The 22,319-nt window shown below is 44.6% G+C and overlaps 4 non-coding genes across 4 annotated transcripts; all 4 read right to left on the bottom strand.

Annotated features, from left to right (window-relative positions):
• Window positions 1-2,807: 2,807 nt before the first annotated feature.
• Window positions 2,808-2,880, bottom strand: trnav-aac (transfer RNA valine (anticodon AAC)). Its single transcript has one exon. It is a non-coding gene; the product is annotated as a tRNA-Val (tRNA).
• Window positions 2,881-17,302: 14,422 nt separating this feature from the next.
• trnav-aac (transfer RNA valine (anticodon AAC)) lies at window positions 17,303-17,375 on the bottom strand. Its single transcript has one exon. It is a non-coding gene; the product is annotated as a tRNA-Val (tRNA).
• A 1,458-nt stretch (window positions 17,376-18,833) lies between these two features.
• Window positions 18,834-18,906, bottom strand: trnav-aac (transfer RNA valine (anticodon AAC)). Its single transcript has one exon. It is a non-coding gene; the product is annotated as a tRNA-Val (tRNA).
• Window positions 18,907-21,111: 2,205 nt separating this feature from the next.
• On the bottom strand, window positions 21,112-21,184 carry trnav-aac (transfer RNA valine (anticodon AAC)). The gene has a single exon. It is a non-coding gene; the product is annotated as a tRNA-Val (tRNA).
• Between the last annotated feature and the right edge of the window lie 1,135 nt (window positions 21,185-22,319).

Here is a 22,319-nt window from a genome sequence, read left to right as displayed (position 1 = left end):
CCCTAGCCTCAGTGGAAAAAGCCTGCTTGCATCACTCTATCAATGCCCATCATAATTTGATATACCTCTATCATTCTTCTACGCTCCAGGGAATAAAGTGCTAACCTGTTCAACCTTTCTCTGTAACTCTGTTTCTCAAGTCCTGGCAACATCTTTGTAAACGTGCCCTGCACTCTTTCAACCTTATTAATATTCTTCCTGTAATTCGGTGACCAAAATTGCACACTATACTCCAAATTCGGTCCCACCAATGCCTTATGCAACCTCACCATAACATTCCAACTCTTATACTCAATACTATGATTTCTAAAGGCCAATGTACCAAAAGCTCTCTTTACCACCCTATCTACCTGTGACGCCACTTTTAGGGAATTGTGTATTCCCAGATCCCTGAGTTCTAATACACTCCTCAGTGCCCTACCGTCTACCTTGTATGTTCTACCTTGCTTTTCCTTCCCAACTGCAATACCTCACACTTGTCTGTATTAAACACCATCTGCCATTTTTCAGCTCATTTTTTCCAGCAAGTCCAAATCCCTTTGCAAGCTTTAAAAACCTTGCTCACTGTCCGCTACACCTCCAATCTTTGTATCATCAGCAAATTTACTGATCCAATTTACCACATTATCATCCAGATCATTGATATAGATGACAAATAACGGACCCAGCTCTAACCCTTGTGGCACACCTCTAGTCACAGGTGTCCACTCAGAAAAGCAATCCTCCACTACCACTCTCTGACTTCTCCCATTGAGCCAATGTCTAATCAAGTTTACTACCTCACCACGTATACCTAACGACTGAACCTTCCTAACTAACCTCCCATGCGGGCCCTTGTCAAAGGCCTTACAGAACTCAATGTAGACAACATCCGCTGTCTTCCCTTCATCCACTTTCCTTGTAACCTCCTCGAAAAAGTCCAAAAGATTTGTTAAATATGTCCTACCACGCACAAAGCCGTGCTGACTCTTCCGAATAAGTCTCTGTCTATCTAAATATTTGTAGATCCTATCTCTTAGTACTCTTTCCAATTATTTACCGGGAAATTATAGCCCGGATTACTTTTAGTGCCTTTTTTAAACAACGGAACAACATGAGCCAATCCTCTGGCATCTCACCCGTAGATAACAACATGTTAAATATATCTGCATTTACAACAATAGTTTCCTTCAAGGTCCGAGGGAATACCCTGTCAGGTCCAGGCGATTTATCTACTCTGATTTGCCTCAAGATAGCAAATACCATCCTTTAGACCTTCCACAAATTCTCTCTCTTGAGGTCCAGTACTGGCCTGGTTTTCCCAGTCCACTTCCATTTTAAAATCCCGAACGATTATTGTGACATTACCCTTCTGACATGCCTTTTCCATCTCCTGCTACAATTTGTAATCCACATCTTGGCTGCTGTTTGGAGGCCTGCATAGCACTGCCAAATGATCCTTTTACACTTGCCATCTCTTAACTCAATGCATAGAGACTCCAGACCTTCCGATCTTATGTCATCCCTTTCTAATGATTTAATATTATTGCTTGCACAGAGCGCCACACTACCCTCTCTGGCTACTAACCTCTCTTTCTGATACACCGTGTATCCTTGGACGTTCAGTTTGAAAGGCAGCCATTCTTTCGATAAGTTTCAGAGATGGCCACATCATCATACTTGCCAGTCTGAGGCTGAATTTCACGATTGTCCATTTTATTCGTGCTCCGTGCTTTTAAAAATAGTACTTTTAGTCCAGTAGCTTTTGCTTTCTGTTTTAACTGCATCACGCCTCTGTCGCCCTGTGAATCATCCCACTAGCTGTGATGATGCCTCATTTCCTGTCTGTCCTTTCTATCATCTCTGTTGCAGGCTATCTTTTATTGATTTCTATTTTTCCTTTCTTCAGCCCGATCAGTCCGTTTCCCATTCCACAACCAAATTCATTTAACCTGTCCCTAATAGCTCTATTCAATCTGCCTGCTAGATTGGGTTCAGGTGCAGCTCATTCTTTTTTGTACAGTTCATACCTCCTACAGAAGAGGACCCAATGATCCAGGAGCTCGAAGCCCGCCCCCTACAGCTGTCTTTCAGCTACGCATTAATATGCCTGATCATACTATTCTTGCGCTCGTTAGCACGTAACACAGGCAACAATCCTGAGATTACAACCCTGGAGGTCCTGCTTTTCAGATTCCTACCCAGCTCCCTGAATTCTCTCTTCAGGCCACCTCCCTTTCTCAACCAATGACATTGGTACCAACGTGTACCAAGACTTCTGGCCGTTCACCCCATGGCTTCGGAATACTCTGCACCCGATCCGAGACATACCGTACCCTGGCACCTGGGAGGCAACACACCATGCGGGTATCTCTATCAGGCTGTTACATCTTCCTGCCTGTTCCTCTGAATATTGGGGAAGATTGGAGTGAAATGACAAACCGGGTGTTGAGTATCCAACGCAGGTACCTTGGATGAGAAACAATCACAGAGTGGGTCAGAGAGAGAGAGTGTCACCGCTAACAGTGTTTCAGTTCAGAATTTTACACAATTCTTCTCCACACTCCCTACATCTTACCTTCCCTCTCAACTGCCTCCTTCTATTACCTGCAGGTGTGTACACATCTTTACCAATTTTCTTATTCTGGTTCGTGCCCCTTTTGCAGTCCTGATGAACGGTCACGGCATAAATGCTAACTGCTCTTGCTCCAGAGTTTTGTGCATGAAGGGATGCTCTGCTTATGGAACGAGTAACGGAAATACTCAATTGAATTTACGTGTGGTTGCCTCACTTTCCAAGGCTTGTTGTATACAAAAATATGACAGAATGTTTCTGCCTGGTTTCGAACCAGGGACCTTTCGCGTGTTAGGCGAACGTGATAACCACTGCACTACAGAAACGCTACGGATTTTTGTTATGTACCACATGCAGCGGATACGAATGGACCTATAAAGAAAACTCACTTCCAGCTAATGCGACTGAAATGTATACTAACATCAAACTCAACATCAATAACAAATGTATGCAATCGCTCATTTCCACTCATTAACTATCTTCACGAATTCCGCCCTATCCTAGACTAGCTCTCGCTGAGTCCAGTTGGGGCTGTAAGAACTAACCACGTGCTTCAAAATCCGCTTCTCCCCCTTTGACTTTTTTCATGTGTCGTCGATATAGAGTTTGCATATAGAGGGGGAAGGCTTCAAAGTCGACTGAACGAGAGATTCGGTCACACAGAGCACATAGCGATGATAATTCTGTTCATCCGATGTGCGCCGTATTGAACCGGTCCTGCCCTACTTCCCACCTGTGATGGGCAGCAAACTTAGCGGAATGCTTCCAAGTACAAAGATACCTTCGACCCAGCAGTTGTCCGTTTAAATAGAAACCCACAGTATAGACGCTCATAGCGACAAAGTGGAACACGAGAAATATTTACATTGCCGTCTTCTTTCGAACTGGGAACTATTGGCGTGTAATTTGACCGTGATAACTACTGCAGTATAAAAACCGCTGGGCTGTAAAAAAAAAACAAGACCAGTTTACATAGGAGGTGAAAACCAACTGGGCGTTGAAGTGTAAATCGAATATTTCACTATTTCAGTGAATATGTCGGCTGTGAAAGAAAGGGGAATCGGGTGAAATGTTTCAAACAAGTTTCAAACAAGCAAGCCCGGTGCTGAAGTTCTTCAAGTCGAGCCGCTAAGTTATAAGTAGCCGTCATTCTGCATTCCAAAGATCTCTATATCAGTGTAAATACGGACCACAACACCCCATCTGCCTACTAACCTATCTTTCCGATACCCCGGATGTCCTTGGAAGTTCAGCTCCCAATGGCAGCCATCCTTTAACCACTTTTTAGAGATGGCCACAACGTCATACCCGCCAATCTGTAGCTGAATTTCGAGAATGTCCATTTTATTTCTTATGCTGCGTGTCTTCAAATATAACACTTTCAGTGCACTATTTGTGCTTTCTTTTTCAACTGAACCACGCCTCTGTTGTCCTGTAAATCATCCACGGTCTGTGATTATTCCTCATCTGCTGTCTGTGCTTTATATCATCTCTGTTGCACGCTATCTTTGATTTAGTTCCATTTTCCCCTTCCTCGGCCCTATCACCCCGGTTTCCATCCCTCTGTCAAATTAGGTTAAACCCTCCCTAACAACTCCTTTAAACCTGCCTGATGGGATACTGGACGCCTTTGTGTTCAGGTGCAACCCATTCTTTTTTTTTACAGGTCATACCTCCCCCAGAAGAGGTCACAGTGCCCGAAGCCCGCCACTTACAGCAGTCTCTCAACCAGGCGTTAATATGCTTGATAATACGATTCTAGGGCTCGTTATCACGTGGCAGTGGCTGCAATCCTGAGATTACTACCATGGAGGCTTCTCCACTTTCTCCACCAATGTCATCGGTACCAACGTGTACCAAGACTTCTGGCTGTTCACTCTCTGCTTACAGAATACTCTGCACCCGATCCGATACATCCCGCATCCTGACACCTGGGAAACAACCCACCATGGGCATCTCTATCAGACGGATAGAACCTCATTTCAGTTCGACTAAATACTGGGGGAAAATGGGGCTGAAATAACAAACTGGGTGCTGAGTGAATGCCAGTAGAGCATGCCAGTAGATATCACAGTATGGGGCCGAGAGTGTGTGTCACCGCTAACAGTGTCTCAGATCAGAGTTTTACACAATTCTTTTCCACGCTCCCAACATCTTAACTTCTCACACAACTGCCTCTTCCTGAGACCTGCCGGCGTGTAAACGCCTTTACCAAACTTCTTATTCAGGTTCGTGCCGCTTCTTTTGCACTCCTGATGAACGGTCACGACAAGAACCATAACTGCTCTTGCTCCAGCGTTTGTGGGTGAGTGGATGCTTTGTTTTTGGAATAAGAAACGGAAGCATGTTACAGCTACAACTTCATATCATGTACCACAAGCAGCGGATACGAATAGACCTATACAAAACATTCACTTACAGCGATGAAAAACCGACACTAACGACTGAATTGTATTCTAAAATCAAACACAATTTCAATGAAAAATGAATGCAATTGCTCATTTCCACTCCTAACAACCTTCACGAATCCCGCCCCGACTGTAACTGGCTCCCGCTGAGTCCAGTTAGCGTTGTAGGAACGCACCACGTATTTCAAAATCCGCTTGTCGGCCTTTGACTTCCTTCGTGTGTGGTCGATCTCGAGTTTTCAACGCGAAGGAACACCACAAACAAATTCAAAACATGCTGGCCGTTGATGAATAAATGGAAAGATAACATTTCAGTGAATATGCCGGCTGTGAGAGAAAGGGGAGTCTGGTGAAATGTTACAACATGTTTCTCCCCGATTCAGATTGTGAATTCCTGTCACAATACGCACACAATGTGCAGTAACACCTCTGGTCATGCAACAGCGAGAGAGAGGAATACGCCGTCAACGTTTCGGGCGAAGATCTTTTATCCGAACAACGATCGGGCGAACCTGTTAATCACCGTCGGTGGTGTAGACGGCGCCTGAAGAGAAGGGATCAGAGATAAGACACACTCACCGTATATTTTCAGTAAGGGGTACGAGGCAGTTTCAAACAAGCATTCTGGTGCTGCAGTTCTTCAAGTCAAGCCGGTGAATCAAAGCTTACCACCCCGCTGCGTTCAAAGAGATCTCAGTATCAGTGTAAATAAAATACGGATTAAGTGTCTTGGCATGAATTGTCAATTGTTCATTCTCCTCCGGAGATGCCGCCTGACATCTTAATTTTTCCGCACATTTCCAGCATTTGCGAAATTTGTTGTGCTGTTGAATTCCTCCAGCACTTTGTGTTTCTTGTTACATGCAAACTAGGCGGAATGAACGGAGGTGTGTGGAGGGGATGCCTTTGTGTTATAAATTCCATAGGGAATATAACGAAGATTAAGCCGTGTCACGTTCTACTACCTGCGGATGCACTGAATCAGAAAAGGAAAAGAGTTTCCTAGCGCTGAGAGAGGTCGTTGTCCTACGGCAACATCCTTGTGACTAATCAGGGAATGGCGGTTTTTGCAAGTAATTCCCTTTCAATAAAGGAAGTTCACCCTGTAAACTAAAAGCGCCTCTGGGAGTTCCAAAACCCAGCTCCTTTTCACTGGACAGATTTCTTGGCAAGTTAGGCTGCGTGGCATTTGCCCGTCCTCGAGCTGTTTTGGTGAGATGGAACTTGCTTTGCATCGTCTGATAGCGATAAAATTGCTTCAGCTTCTGCTGACCTCTTCAAATTCAATGTTCCCTCTCATTTGAAATGATTCATTACGCATTTCTTCTCCACGCTCTCTAAATTTTACCTTCCCTGTCATCTGCCTCCTCCTATCACAGACCGGATTTAATAAACTGCTTTTTCTGACTAGTGCCCCATCTTTTCTACTCCTCACAAACGGTCAAGTCATAAATGCTGAGTTCTCTATGTCCAGCGTTTTGTAGATGAGGTTATGCTCAGTTTATGGAACGAATAACAGAAGCACTCTATTGAATAAATGTGGCTGCGTCCCTTCCAATGATTTAATTGATACAAAAGTATGAGAAACTGTTTCTCGCTGGTTTCGAGACAGGGGCCTTTTGCGTGTTAGCCGAACGTGATAACCACTACACGACAAAAACTTTCGAACAACACACTCTTCCAGCCAATAGAAACCAAACAATAACGACTAAATTATATTCTAACATCAGCCTCAATATCAATAAAGAATTAATAAAATGAATCATTTCCTCTCATAATAATTTTAACGAACCCCGACGAAACTGGCTTTTCTTCTTCTTCTTCTTCTTCTTCTTCTTCTTCTTCTTCTTCTTCTTCTTCTTCTTCTTCTTCTTCTTCTTCTTCTTCTTCTTCTTCTTCTTCTTCTTCTTCTTCTTCTTCTTCTTCTTCTTCTTCTTCTTCTTCTTCTTCTTCTTCTTCTTCTTCTTCTTCTTCTTCTTCTTCTTCTTCTTCTTCTTCTTCTTCTTCTTCTTCTTCTTCTTCCTTGAGTTTTTACGGCAGTTGGTATCCAACTGTTGCATTACTGCCATCTTCAGGATTTACTGGAATCTTCAGGATTTACTGTCCCTCATTGTCCATTCACTTGACTGGCTAAGGTCGTCTTTCCAGTCCCGTCGCCCTTAAAAAACTAGACAACCATTTCCTCCCCTGATCACTCTCCCCACATTCCAATAAACCTTTAATACTGTTCTCTACCAGTCCTATTTTGCGTAATTGTTGTAGCATTTGTTGACTTTCCTGTGCAAATTTCCTGCATGAAACAAGGATATGCTCTATTGTTTCAATCTCCTGCCATAGATCGCAAAAACCTGCCGGATGTTTATTTATGATGGCCAGAGTACCATTAAGGTTGTTGTGCCCAATTCACAGTCGACTTATAATTACCTGCTGCTTCCGATTTACTCCCCTACTCCTTCCCATGTCTACTCTGTTCTGAATTGAATGTAAATGTTTTCCTTGAAACTGGCTCCCGCTGAGTCCAGATCAGGATGTAGAAATGCATCAGGGATTTAAATATCCGTCTACTGTCTTTTGACTTCATTCATGTTTGTGTGAAATGGAGTTTGCAACGCGAAGAAAAAATCATGACGCTTTCAAAATTGCCTATTAAGGCCGATACTGAGAAAATGGGGACAGAAACGAAGATGCAGCCAGGCGCCCGAGAGGGTGACGGCTTCAAAGTAGATTGAACGAGAGATTCAGACACTCAGAGTACATAGCGATGGTAATTCTGTTCATCCCGTGTGCGTCGTATTGAACCGGTCCTGCCCCACTTCTCGCCTGTGATGGGCAAACAAAATTGACCGAGTGCTTGCAAAGTAACAAAAATACCTTGGGGCAGCAGTTGCCTGTTTGAGTAGTAATCTTCAGTACACACGCTCTTACTGAGAAACTGGTGCATGAGTAATATTTACGTTATTTCCGTTATCGAACTATGAAGTATTGGCGTGAAATTTGACCGTGATAACCTCTGCAGTACAAAATATGCTGGAATTTTAAAAGACAAGACCAGTTTACGCAGAACGTGGAAACTTGTTGGGCGTTGAAAAGTAAACGGAAAGATACCGTTTCCCTGAATCTGTCGGCTGTGGGAGAAAGTGGAATCTGGTGAAATGTTTCATCGTGTTTCTCACCGATCCAGATTGTGAATTCCTGTCACAATATGCACACAATAGTGGAGTAACTCCTCTGGTCATGCAGCATCCGGACAGAGGAATTCGCCGTCAATGATTTGGAAGAAGACCCTTTATCCGTGCAAAAATCTGGCGAACTTGTTCGTCACCGCTCCACTAAATCCGCCGGTGGGGTTGACGGCGCGTTAAGGGAATGGATCAGAGGAACTACACAATCACCGTATATTTTCAGTGCGGATTAGAAGACAGCCTCAAGGCTGGCCGGGTGCTGAACTTCCTCAAGTCAAGCCGTGGAAATCATAATTGGCCGCATTCCAGAGAGCTCAGTATCAGTGTAATTAATGTAACAATCAAATGTCTTGCCATGAAATGAAAATTGTCTATTCTCTTCCGTAGATGCCGTCTGACTTGTCAATTTGTCGACATGTTTCCATCATTTGCCGATTTTCTTGTGTTGCGTTCCTCCAGCACTTTGTGTTTCTTGCTACATACAAACTGGGCAGGACCAAAGGAGGTGTGTGGATGGGGTACGGTGTTGAGTTAAATTTCCGTCAGGGATTGTAACAAAGATTAAGTGGTGTCAGAAAAATGCGCCCTACTACCTTCGGATGGTCTGAGTCAGAAAAGGAAAAGAGTTTCCCAGCGCTGCTCGGGCAGAGATAGGTCGCTCTCCTACGGCAACACCTGCGTGACAAGTCAGGGAATGGCGATTATTGCAAGTAACGGCCCTTCAATAAAGTAAGTTCACCTTGAAAGCTAAAGGCGCCTCTGTGAGATCCAAACCACATTCTCATTTTCTACGGACAGACTTCTTGACCAGTTAAGCTACATGGCATTCGCACCGTCCTCGAGCTGTATTGACGGGATGAAACTTGTTCTGTATCATCTGACTGATGGTGCTGCTTTAAATTCTGCTAAGTTTTTAAAATTCTGTATTCCATTTAATTTGAAATGTTGCATAACCGTGATCAGGGACTGATTCTCCCTAGTGTGATGTCCCTCTGATAGCGATGGAATTGCTTCAGCTTCTGCTAATTTCTTCAAATTCCTCATTTCATCTGATATGAAATGTTGCATAACCCTGTTCAGAATCTGATTCAGTGCAATGCACTCCTGATTTGCTAAATAATGCATTTGCAACATCCGAATCGTTCTCCCGCAATTTGTCGATCAGTGAAGACAGGCACGTAAATAGGGGAAGATTGGGGATGAAATGATAAACTGGCCAGTGAGTGAATCGATTGTACGTACCTGTGATGAGAAGAGTCGTAGCTCAGCAGATATCACAGTGCGAGTGTGTCACATGTCAGTGGTCTGAGATGAGAATTTTGCACAATTCTTCTCCACGCTCCCTACACCGGACATTCGCTCTCATCTCCTCCTATCACAGGCTGGTGTGGACACACGTTTAGCACACTTCTTATTTTGGTTCGTGGCGCTTCTTTTCAAGTCCTGATGAACGGTCATGGCATAAATGCTGACCAGTCTTGCCCCAGACTACACCGGAAAATCCACATAACGTTTGGCACTCCCTAATCCAGAGTCCGGAGATGCTGCTGCGTATTAATATCGCGCTACCATCTTAGCGCGTTCCCCAGAAAGGAGCTCCAAATCCACCAGACAAACAAGAGCAAAAGCTAAAGGTACAAGACCTGCACAAACCCACATAGTTACAACAGCGCAAACAATAGCATAATTGGTAAAAAAAAACAGACCATGGGCACAGTAAAAATAGTCCAAAGATGTTAAAGGACTATAAGCTCAAAAGAAATCACCACACAGTTTCCAAAAGTACCCAGGGTCCCGATAGACTCGCCATCCCAAGCTGGCAGCAGAAGGGAATACACCCGCTATGGACTTCCACGGCACCGCCCGACTCAGCCTCGCAGACGCAGTAGACAATGAAAGCTCCGTCGAAACCAGCCTCGTAGACACAGCACACACTGTAAGCGACCTGATCGCAACGGACTACGAGTCCGTTGAACCTCCGAGCCTCCGTCACAGCTTCTCCGAGCACCATCCTCTGCCGAGCGTATTAAGACGCGCCCGCCAGCGGCCACAGCAGAAACACCAGCCATTGCTGCTGTGCTGTCCTTCCTGCTCGTGTTCCTTTCCAGTAAACTTTGGCCATTTATTGTAATTTCCTTTAATCCACTGAAATACCGAAACATTGGAATTTAGATTTTCGGTCTCAAATTTCAAAGTGAACTCGATGATGATGTTATCACTGCTCCCTAAGGGTTACTTAACCCTCTTATCACCTCCGGATCATTGCACAACACCCAATCCTGCACAGTCGATCGCCTAGTGCGGGGGTCGGCAACCCGCAGCTCCGGAGCCACATGTGGTTCTTTTACGTCTGTGCTGCGGCTCCCTGTTGCTTTGGGAAATAATTGGTTGTGGCGACCCTTTTCCTGGCACATCCGAACCGACTCACAATTAGATAGCCTACGGGGGTTTGCGAGCACAGAGCTTTGGAGCCTCTGAGCCATGGGGGGCAGGTTGAGGGAGGCTTAAAAGTGAGGCTGAAGATTTCGAATAAAGTTTTTTCCTTCGACTGCAGTTACCGACTCCGTGTCGTAATTTTAGCGCTGCGTGTAGCACACCGCTACATGGTCAGTATTTAATTAAAATGTATTTTATGTTGGTTTGTTAGTTTTTGAAATATAAATCTAAATTTGAAGATTATGGTGATCTTGTACAATCTAAATAAGACGTTGTGGCGACCCATTTCCTGACACATCCGAACCGGCTCACAATTAGCCAGCGTTCAGGCTAAGGGAGATAGCCTACGGGGTTTTGTGAGTACGTGTCTTTTGCAGCATCCGCGCCCATGGGGGGCGGGTTGAGGGAGGCTTAAAAGCAAGGCTGTTTAGTTCGAATAAAGCTATCTTTGACTGCAGTTTACTCACTGCGTGTAGCACACCGCTACAACGTGTTTTTATCGCTGGCTGTCCAGAGGGGAGGTGCTGAAACGCTTTGTCGCGTGTCTGGAAGAAGTGAAAACTTTTCTGGGCAGCAAAGGGCTCAACTTTCCTGAGCTGGAACAGCCAGAGTGGCTGGAAAAGCTACACTTCTTGGTAGACATGACAGCGCACCTGAACACGCTGAACACAGCTCTTCGACGGGGTAAGGACGTACAGCCCTGCACATGTTGGAGGATGTTTTGGCATTCGAGCGCAAGTTGACGTTGCTTGCCAGAGATTTACAGAAAGGCACATTGTCTCACTTCCCCAATTTGAGAGAGTTCAAACAAGGTCACGACATGATAAATTCGGAATATTTACATTCTGCAATCATCGCAATGCAAACATCGTTTGGGAAACGCTTCTGTGAGTTCAGAGAGGAAAAAAACACATTATCCTTCCCGGTCACTCCCCTAAGCATCGATCCATCCCTACTGAATACGACTGCATTGTCAGGTGTGAGTCAACCTGACCAAGTATGATAAATATTTTAATTGCCTATTATTTTACGTATATTCATATGTTTTCATTGTTCAGTGAAATAGTCCTTTTATTTTTCAGGTTGACAGCTGGCTGACGTTATTTTTGGTTTGCTGCTGGCGGCAAATTTAAGTTTGGCGTTTTTCATAAATACAAGAAGGACTCAAATAGACGTTGAGTATTTTACTTAAAAGTAACCTTCAACCCAACGTCTTTTTTTCGGAGTTCAAAATGTTTTTGTTGCATGCAGAAATGTAATTTCGTTTTCTCTGCAGGAGTTCATCAATTTCATAAATGCAACACATTATAGTTTGTTTATACATAGCATAAAGGCAAAACAAAACGTTGAATGCAGTGTTATTTCATTTTAAATGTCAAACGGGTTTTGCGGCTCGCAGTGTTTTCTTTTCTGTGGGAAACTGGTCCAAGTGGCTCTTTCAGTGGTAAAGGTTGCTGACCCCTGTCCTAGTGGGCTCATCAACAAGCTTTTCTAAAAAGCCATCCCTTAGACATTCCACAAATTCTCTCTCTTGAGGTCCCGTACAGGCCTGCTTTCCCCAATCCACTTTCATGTTAAAATCCTCAACGGTTATCTTAACATTGCCGTTCTGACACGCCTTAAGTATATCCTGCTGTAATTTGTAATCTACACTCCGGCTGCTGTTTGGAGGCCTGTATAGAACTGGCATTAGGATCGTTTTACCCTTGTCATTTTGTAAGTCAACCCACAGGGACTCTGCACCTTTCAATGCAGTGTCATACCTTTCCAATAATTTAATATTATTCTTATACACAGGGCTACACCACCCGCTCTGCCTACTAACCTATCTTTCTGATGCACCGTATATCCTTGGACGTTCAGCTGCCAATGGCAGCCATCCTTTAGCCAAGTTTCAGAGATGGCCACAACGTCGTGCTTTCCGATCTGTAGCTGAATTTCAAGATCGCAAAATTTCTTTTGCTGCATACGTTCAAATATAAAACTTTCTGTCCAGTGTTAGTTGCTTTCTGTTTTAACTGCAACACACCTCTGTTTCCTGTAAATCATCGTCTTCTTTTGCCCATTCCCCTAAGGCCCAGGGGTCAGCAACCTTTACCACTGAAAGAGCCACTTGGACCAGTTTCCCACAGAAAAGAAAACACTGCGAGCCGCAAAACCCGTTTGACATTTAAAATGAAATAACACTGCATTCAACGTTTTGTTTTGCCTTTATGCTATGTATAAACAAACTATAATGTGTTGCATTTATGAAATTGATGAACTCCTGCAGAGAAAACGAAATTACATTTCTGCATGCAACAAAAACATTTTGAACTCCGAAAAAAAGACGTTGGGTTGAAGGTTACTTTTAAGTAAAATACTCAACGTCTATTTGAGTCCTTCTTGTATTTATGAAAAACGCCAAACTTAAATTTGCCGCCAGCAGCAAACCAAAAATAACGTCAGCCAGCTGTCAACCTGAAAAATAAAAGGACTATTTCACTGAACAATGAAAACATATGAATATACGTAAAATAATAGGCAATTAAAATATTTATCATACTTGGTCAGGTTGACTCACACCTGACAATGCAGTCGTATTCAGTAGGGATGGATCGATGCTTAGGGGAGTGACCGGGAAGGATAATGTGTTTTTTTCCTCTCTGAACTCACAGAAGCGTTTCCCAAACGATGTTTGCATTGCGATGATTGCAGAATGTAAATATTCCGAATTTATCATGTCGTGACCTTGTTTGAACTCTCTCAAATTGGGGAAGTGAGACAATGTGCCTTTCTGTAAATCTCTGGCAAGCAACGTCAACTTGCGCTCGAATGCCAAAACATCCTCCAACATGTGCAGGGCTGTACGTCCTTACCCCGTCGAAGAGCTGTGTTCAGCGTGTTCAGGTGCGCTGTCATGTCTACCAAGAAGTGTAGCTTTTCCAGCCACTCTGGCTGTTCCAGCTCAGGAAAGTTGAGCCCTTTGCTGCCCAGAAAAGTTTTCACTTCTTCCAGACACGCGACAAAGCGTTTCAGCACCTCCCCTCTGGACAGCCAGCGATAAAAACACGTTGTAGCGGTGTGCTACACGCAGTGAGTAAACTGCAGTCAAAGATAGCTTTATTCGAACTAAACAGCCTTGCTTTTAAGCCTCCCTCAACCCGCCCCCCATGGGCGCGGATGCTGCAAAAGACACGTACTCACAAAACCCCGTAGGCTATCTCCCTTAGCCTGAACGCTGGCTAATTGTGAGCCGGTTCGGATGTGTCAGGAAATGGGTCGCCACAACGTCTTATTTAGATTGTACAAGATCACCATAATCTTCAAATTTAGATTTATATTTCAAAAACTAACAAACCAACATAAAATACATTTTAATTAAATACTGACCATGTAGCGGTGTGCTACACGCAGCGCTAAAATTACGACACGGAGTCGGTAACTGCAGTCGAAGGAAAAAACTTTATTCGAAATCTTCAGCCTCACTTTTAAGCCTCCCTCAACCTGCCCCCCCATGGCGCAGTGGCTCCAAAGCTCTGTGCTCGCAAACCCCCGTAGGCTATCTAATTGTGAGTCGGTTCGGATGTGCCAGGAAAAGGGTCGCCACAACCAATTATTTCCCAAAGCAACAGGGAGCCGCAGCACAGACGTAAAAGAGCCACATGTGGCTCCGTAGCCGCGGGTTGCCGACCCCCGCCCTAAGCTATCTAAGTTTCTCTGCAGGGTCTCTGATTCCTCAACACTACCCGCTTCTTCACCTATCTTTGTATCACCGACAAACAAACTCAGTCCAAAGCATTGACAGACATCGTAAAAAGCACCGGTCGCAACACCGACTCCTGTGGAACTCTGCCGGTAACCGGCAGCCAGTCAGAATAGGATGCCTTTATTTCCACTCTCTGTTTTCTGCCGATCAGCTGATGCTCCACACATGCTGGTAACTTCGCTGTTATTCCATCGAATCTTATCTTGCTAAGCAGCCTTATGTGCCCACCTTGCAAAAGGCCTTCCGAAATTCGAAGTAACCGACATCCACTGCATCTTTTCTGTCTACGCTGCCTATAATTTCCTCAAAAGATTGCAGTAGGTTACTCAGGCAGGATTTTCCTTTTAGGAAACCATGCAGGTTTTGGCCTGTCTTGTCATGCGCCTCCAGGTGCTCCATAATCCCATCCCTGACAATGGATTGATGTTCCTAACAGGTTAACAGGCTAACAGGCTAACAGGCTAACAGGTCTATTCTGTCCTTTCTGCTGCCTCCCACCCTTCTTAAATAGCGAAACAACACTTGCAATTTTCCAGTCAGCCGGTACAATGCCAGAATCTATCGATACTTGAAAGATTATTGTGAATGCTTCAGCAAATTCTCCAGCTACTTCCTTCAGAATCCGAGAGTCCATTCCATTAGCTCCAGGAGATTTATCCACCCTCAGACCATTAATCTTCCCCAGCAGCTTCTCAGTCGTAATTTTCACTGCACATACTTCACTTCACTGACACTCTTGAATGTCCGGTATACTGCAGAGAACTTCCACTGTAAAGACCAATACAAAATACGCATTTAGTTCTTCTGCCGTCTCAGCGTCTCTCATTACAATATCTCTAGCGCCATTTTACTTGCAACTCTTTTTTACCCTTTCTATACTTAAAAAAAAACTTTTACTATCTTCTTTATATTGGCCGCCAGCTTCTTTTCATAATTCATCTTTTTCTTCCTAATGATTTTCTTAGTTTTCTTCTGCAAGTTTTTAGAAGCTTCCCACTATCTTCCCACTATCTTTGGCTTCCTTGTATGCCTCTCTTTTCCGTTTGCTTTGGGTCTGACTTCACTTAGCAGCCACGGTAGTGTCCATCGTCCATTTGAAAATTTCTTCTTATTTGGAATATATCTGTCCCGCACGTCCCTCATTCATACTCCATCCATTGTTGCTGTGCTGCCCTTTCTGCTCGTGTTCCTTTTCAGTCAACTTTGGCCAGTTATTGTAATTTCCTTTATTACACTGAAATACCGAAACATTGAAATTTAGTTTCTCCGTCTCAAATTTCAAAGTTGATAATGTGATCACTGCTCTCTAAGGGTTCCTTAACCTTAAGCTCACTTATCACCTCCGGGTCATTGCGCAACACCCAATCCAGCACAGTCGATCGCCCAGTGGGCTCAACAACAAGCTTTTCTAAAAATCAACACCTTAGACATTCAAAAAATTCTCTCTCTTGAGGTCCAGAATTGGTCTGCTTTCCCCAATACACTCTTATGCTAAAATCCCCAACGATTATCATGACATTGTGGCGACCCACTTCCCAGCGCACTCGAACCGGCTCACAAATCGACGCGCGCCGTCATTGAGGCCAGTCCCAAAAACGGCGCCAAATCTGCTTCACCAGCAAGGGGAAAAGCCCGCGCGCGGGACGGGACTGTGAATATGCGCTCCCTACAGCATTCCCGCTCGGGGAGGGCGGGATCAGGAAGGCTTTAAAGCGAGGCCGCGAAGTTTGAATAAATCTCTTTTGCAACTGCAGCTCAACGACTACGTGTCGTTATTTCAGCGCTGCGTGTAGCACACCGCTACAACATTGCCCTTCTGACACTTCTTATGTATATCCTCATGTAATTTGTAACCTACACCCCGGCTGCTGTTTGGAGGCCTGTATAGAACTGCGATTAAGGTCCCTTTACTTTTGTCATTTCTTAACTCAACCCACAGGGACACGGCACCTTTCAATCCTATGTTATACCTTTCTAATGATTTAATATTATTTCTTGTACACAGGGCCACACCACCCCCTCTGCCTTCTAACCTATCTTTCTGATATACTGTATATCCTTGGACGTTCAGCTGCCTATGGCAGCCATGCTTTAGCCAAGTTTCAGAGATGGCCACAACGTAATACTTTCCAATATGTAGTTGAATTTCAAGATCGTCCACTTTATTTCTTTTGCTGCATACATTAAAATATAAAAACTGTCCAGTTTTTGATGCGCTCTGTTTTAACTGCAACACATCTCTGTTTCCTGTGAGTCATCCCACCGGATGTGATTATGTCTAATGTCCTGCCTGTCCTTCACATCATTTCCATATAATATAAGCTTTTCAGCATCCTACCCAATTTCTTGAAATCTCACTTAAGGCCTCTTCCCTTTTTCTACAAATGTCATCGGTACCAACCTGACCCAAGGCTTCCGGTTCTTCACCCTCTGCCTTCAGAATACTCTGCAACCGATCCGAGACATCCCCTACCCTGGCACCTGGGTGGCAACACACCTTGCGGGTATCTCTATCAAGCTGATAGAACCTCCCGTCTGTTCCCCTGGATACTGGGGAAGACTGGGGATGAAATGACAAACTGGGTGCTGAGATAATCGAACGCACGTACCTGGGATGAGAAGTGTCGCAGATCAGAAGAGATGACAGCGTGGGACACAGTGTGTCACCGCTAACAAGTTGATAAATATGCACAGTTCTTCTCCACGCTCCCTACATCTTGCATTCCCTCACAACAGCCTCATCCTATCACCTGCTGGCGTGTACACACCTTTAGCAATCTTCCTATTCCGGTTCGTGCCCCTTCTTTTTCAATCCTGTTGAATGGTCACGACATAAATGTTAACTGCTCTTTCTTCAGCGTTTAGAGGGTGAGGGGATTCTTTGTTTATTGAACGAGTTACGGAAGTACTCCACCGAATTAACGTGTAGTTGCGTCCTTTCGAAGAACTTGATTTATACAAAAGTATGACAGAGTGTTTCTGCCTGGTTTCGAACCAGGGATCTTTCGCGTGTTATGCGAACGTGATAACCACTACACTACAGAAACATTGCGGCTGTATATCCTACACCTGTTAGGAATAGACTTAAACAAAACATTCACTTACAACTCATAGAAGCTGGACAGTAACGACTGAATTATATACAAAAATCATACATAATGTCAACTGAAAATGAAGGTAATGGCTCATTTACACTCCTAACTATCTTCACGAATCCCGCCCAACTGTAACTGGCTCCCGCTGACTCCATTTGGGGCTGTGGGAACGCAGCATGTATTTCAAAATCAGCGTGTCGCCCTTTGGCTTCCTTCATGTGTGGTCCAAATAGAGTTTTCAACGCGAAGGAAAGCACATAATTTCAATATTGTCAATAACGGCAGATACTGAGAAAATGGGCACTGAAGCGAAGATGAAGACAGGGCCTGAGAGGGCGAAGGCCGTTAACTTACAGTAGACACTCTCTCACTGAGAAACTGGGACACTAGCAATACTTAAGTTGCCGTCCTCTATCGAACTGGGAACAATGGGCGTCTAATCTGACCGTGATAGCCACTGCAGTATAGAAACCGCTGGGGTGTGAAAAACAAGACCAATTTACATATGTAACGCGCTGTAAGGTTTCACTGCTAATACAACCGCTTTTTTGTAATGTTCTCTGCTGAGATAACGGTTTCGCTGCAGCACCAATGCTTGGGTTATGGCTGGAGATAATAGGATAATAATAATTGACTGTGGCTTTGCCTTGTGAATCTGGAAATATTTTTTTTCGCGGTCTTTGTCGAGGGGAGATGAGGAGGGAAGACGCGAGTGGACAGAGTGGACATGATCTCAGAATGGCGGTGCAGACTCGAGGGGCCGAATGGTCTACTTCTGCACCTATTGTCTATTGTCATCAGACGGTGTGGACTGGGATCTGAGAGTCCAAAAGTCGACGACACTCGGAGGAGAACGATGGTGGGAGAAGGAATACTGTCTGAGGTCCAACGTGACTTTGACTTGACATGGAGCCTTGATTTATATTCATGTTAGGATACATAAAGTCAATCATTTAATTGCATATGGTGTACTGTCTGCTATTTTGCGTAGTGGATTTGTAACTGGGGATACATTACACAGCAATCACACAAACGCAGTTACCCAGTTTGGCGGGGCCGAAGGCCGAGTGCTCCGCTGCATTCCAGAGATCTCAGTATCAGTGTAAATAAAATACGGAGCAAGTGTCTTGGCATGAATTGTCAATTGTTCATTCTGCTCTGGAGATGCCGTCTGACTTGTTGAATTCCCCACACATTTCCACTTTTTGCGGAATTTCCGGTGTTGCGTTCCTCAAGCACTTTTTTTTTTACAATAAATTTCTTTTTCTGGTTCGTACCCTATCTATTCAACTCATGATAAACGGTCACGATATAAATGCCGACCTCCCTTTGTCCAGCGTTTTCTGGGTGCGGTCACGCTCAGTTTGCGTCCCTTTCCAGAGATTTGATTTATACAAAAATATGAGAGAATGTTTCTGCCTGGTTTCGAACCAGGGACCTTTCGCGTGTTAGGCGAACGTGATAGCCACTACATTACAGAAACGCTACGGCTGCATATCATGTAACACATGCAGGGGATACAAATGGACCTATACTAAACACTCACTTCCAGCTAATAGAAAGCGGATATCAACGACTGAATTGTATTCTAATATCGAACTCAATATCAATAACAAATGAATGCAATGGCTCATTTCCACTCCTAACAATCTTCACAAATCCCGCCCCAACTGTAACTGACTCCCGCTGAGACCAGTTGACGCTGTGTGAACGCACCACGTACTTCAAAATGGGTTCAGAAACTAAGATGGAAACAAGGCCCAAGACGGAAGGCTTCAAAGTCGACTGAACCAGAGATTCGACTCACAGATTACATAGCGATGGTAATTCTGTTCATCCCATGTGCGCCGTATTGAACAGGTCCTGCCCCGCTTCCCCCCTGTGATGGGAAAACAAACTTTTCCGAACGCTTGCACAGTAGAAGGATACCTTCGGGCAGCAGTTGTCAGCTTGAATAGAGTCCCACAGTATATCCGCTCTTACTGACAGGCTGGAACACGAGAAATATTTACGTTGCCGTACTCAGTCGAACTGGGAACTATTGGCGTGTAATTTGACCGTGATAACCACTGCAGTATTAAAACGGCTGAGGTGCAAAAAAAAAGCAAGACCAGTTTACATAGGACGTGAAAAGCTGCTGGGCATTGAAGAGTGAAAGGAAGGATACTCTCAGTTAATATATCGGCTGTGAGAGAAAGTGGAATCTGGTGAAAAGTTTCAATGTGTTTCTCCACGATCCAGATTGCGAATTCCTGTCACAATACGCACACAATAGTGGAGTAACTCCTCTGGTTATGCAGCAGCGATAGAGAGGAATAAGCCGTCAACCTTTCGGGCGAAAACCCTTTATCTGAACAACGATCTGTCGAACCTGTTAATCACCGAACCACAGAATCCGTCGGTGGTGTAGACGGCGCCTGAAGAGAAGTGATCAGAGGTATGACACACTCACCGTATATTTTCGGTAAGGGGTGCGAGACAGTTTTAAACAAGCAGTCCGGTGCTGAAATTCTTCAAGTCAAGCCGGTGAATCAGAACTCGCAGCCCCGCTGCGATTCAGAGATCTCAGTATCAGTGTAAATAAATTACGGATCAAGTGTCTTGCCATAAATTGTCAATTGTTCATTCTCCTCCAGAGCTGCCGCTTGACATCTTGATTTCCCCTCACATTTCCAGCATTTCCGGAATTTCTCGTGTACTAGACGGAATGAACTGTGGTGTGGGGAGGGGATGCAGCTGTGATTTAAATTCCATAGTGAATATAACTAAGTTTAAATCGTGTCGCGTTCTCCTACCTGCGGATGCACTGAGTCAGAAAGGGAAAAGAGTTTCCTTTCACTGAAATAGGTCTTTATCCTACGGCAACATATGAGTGACAAATCAGGGAATGGCGATTCTTGCAAGTAACGCCCCTTCAATGATGGAAGTTCAGCCTGTAAGCTAAAAGCGCTTCTGGGGGTTCCAAAAACCCGGCTCCTTTTCACTGGACAGACTTCTTGGCAAGTTAGGCTACGTGGCATTTGCCCGTCCTCGAGCTGTTTTGATGAGATGAAACTTGCTCTGTATCGTCTGATAGCGATAAAATTGCTTCAGCTTCTGCTGACCTCTTCAAATTCAATGTTTCCTCTCATTTCAAACGATTCATAACCGTGTTCAGGGACGGATTTTTCCCAGTGCAATGTACTCCTGACTTGGTAAATTCTGCATTTGCAACACCCGAATCTTCCTCCCACCATTTTAGGATCTGTGAAGCCAAGCGCTAGAAGGTACGTTGAGGGTGGGGTGGGAAGAGTGGGGACGAAATGACAAACTAGGCGGTGAGTGAATCGAACGCAAGTACCTTGTCACAGCTGAGAAGAGATCACAGTGTGGGAGCAGAGAGACCGTGTCACCGTAAAAGGTCGTCTGAGATAAGTATCTTCCACAATTCTGCGCCACTTCCCCTACACCTTAGCTCCGCTTTCAACTCCCTTCACCTATCACCTGCCGGCGTGTAGACACCTTTACCAACCTTCCTATTTTGGTTCTTCCCAACTTCTTTTTGAGTCCTGATGAACGGTCCCGGCATAGCTGCAGACTGCTCTTGCCCCATCGTTTTGTGTATGAGGGGGTGCTCTGCTCATGGAACGAATAACGGAAGTATTCCATTGAATAAACGCGTGGTAACTTGTACAAAAGTATCGCGGATTGTTTCTGCCTGGTTTCGAACCAGAGACCTTCCGCGTGTTAGGCGAACGTGATAACCACTACACTACAGAAACGTTATCGCTACATATCATGTACCACATGCAGCGGATACGAATGGACCTATACAAAACACTCACCGCCGACTGATAGAAACCGGTCATTAACGACTGGTTTATTTACGACAATCATATCAATGTAAATAAAAAAAAACCTAATGCAATGGATAATTTCCGCTTACGACCATCCTCATGACCCCGCCAGAACTGAAACTGGCTCCCGCTGAGTCAGACAGACAGACATACTTTATTGATCCCGAGGGAAATTGGATTTCGTTACAGTCGCACCAACCAAGAATAGTGTAGAGATAGAACAATATAAAACAATAAATAATTAAATTAAAATAGGTAAATTTCGCCAAGTGGAAATAAGTCCAGGACCAGCCTATTGGCTCAGGGTGTCACACACCGAGGGAGGAGTTGTAAATTTTGCTGGCCACAGGCAGGAATGACTTCCTATGACGCTCAGTGTTGCACCTCGGTGGAATGAGTCTCTGGCTGAATGTACTCCTGTGCCTAACCAGTACATTATGGAGTGGATGGGAGTCATTGTCCAAGATGGCATGCAACTTGGATAGCATCCTCTTTTCACACACCACCGTCAGAGAGTCCAGTTCCACCCCCACAACATCACTGGCCTTACGAATGAGTTTGTTGATTCTTTTGGTGTCTGCTACCCTCAGCCTGCTGCCCCAGCACACAACAGCAAACATGATAGCACTGGCCACCACAGACTCGTTGAACATCCTCAGCATCGTCCGGCAGATATTAAAGGACCTCAGTCTCCTCAGGAAGTACAGGCGGCTCTGACCCTTCTTGTAGACAGCCTCAGTGTTCTTTGACCAGTCCAGTTTATTGTCCATTCGTATCCCCAGGTAATTGTAATCCTCCACCATGTCCATACTGACCCCTTGGATGGAAACAGGGGTCACCCGTGCTTTAGCCCTCCTCAGGTCCACCACCAGCTCCTTAGTCTTTTTCACATTAAGCTGCAGATGATTCTGCTCACACATTTGACAAAGTTTCCCACCGTAGCGCTGTACTCAGCCTCATCTCTTTTGCTGATGCATCCAACTATGGCAGAGTCATCAGAAAACTTTTGAAGAAGGCAACACTCTGTGCAATAGTTGAAGTCCGAGGTGTAGATGGTGAA

The sequence above is a fragment of the Hypanus sabinus genome, chromosome 9, assembly GCF_030144855.1.
Source record: "Hypanus sabinus isolate sHypSab1 chromosome 9, sHypSab1.hap1, whole genome shotgun sequence".
In the NCBI taxonomy this organism is placed as follows: domain Eukaryota; kingdom Metazoa; phylum Chordata; class Chondrichthyes; order Myliobatiformes; family Dasyatidae; genus Hypanus; species Hypanus sabinus.
Note: the sequence above shows the minus strand (reverse complement) of the source record. Positions and strands in the feature narration are given on the sequence as shown.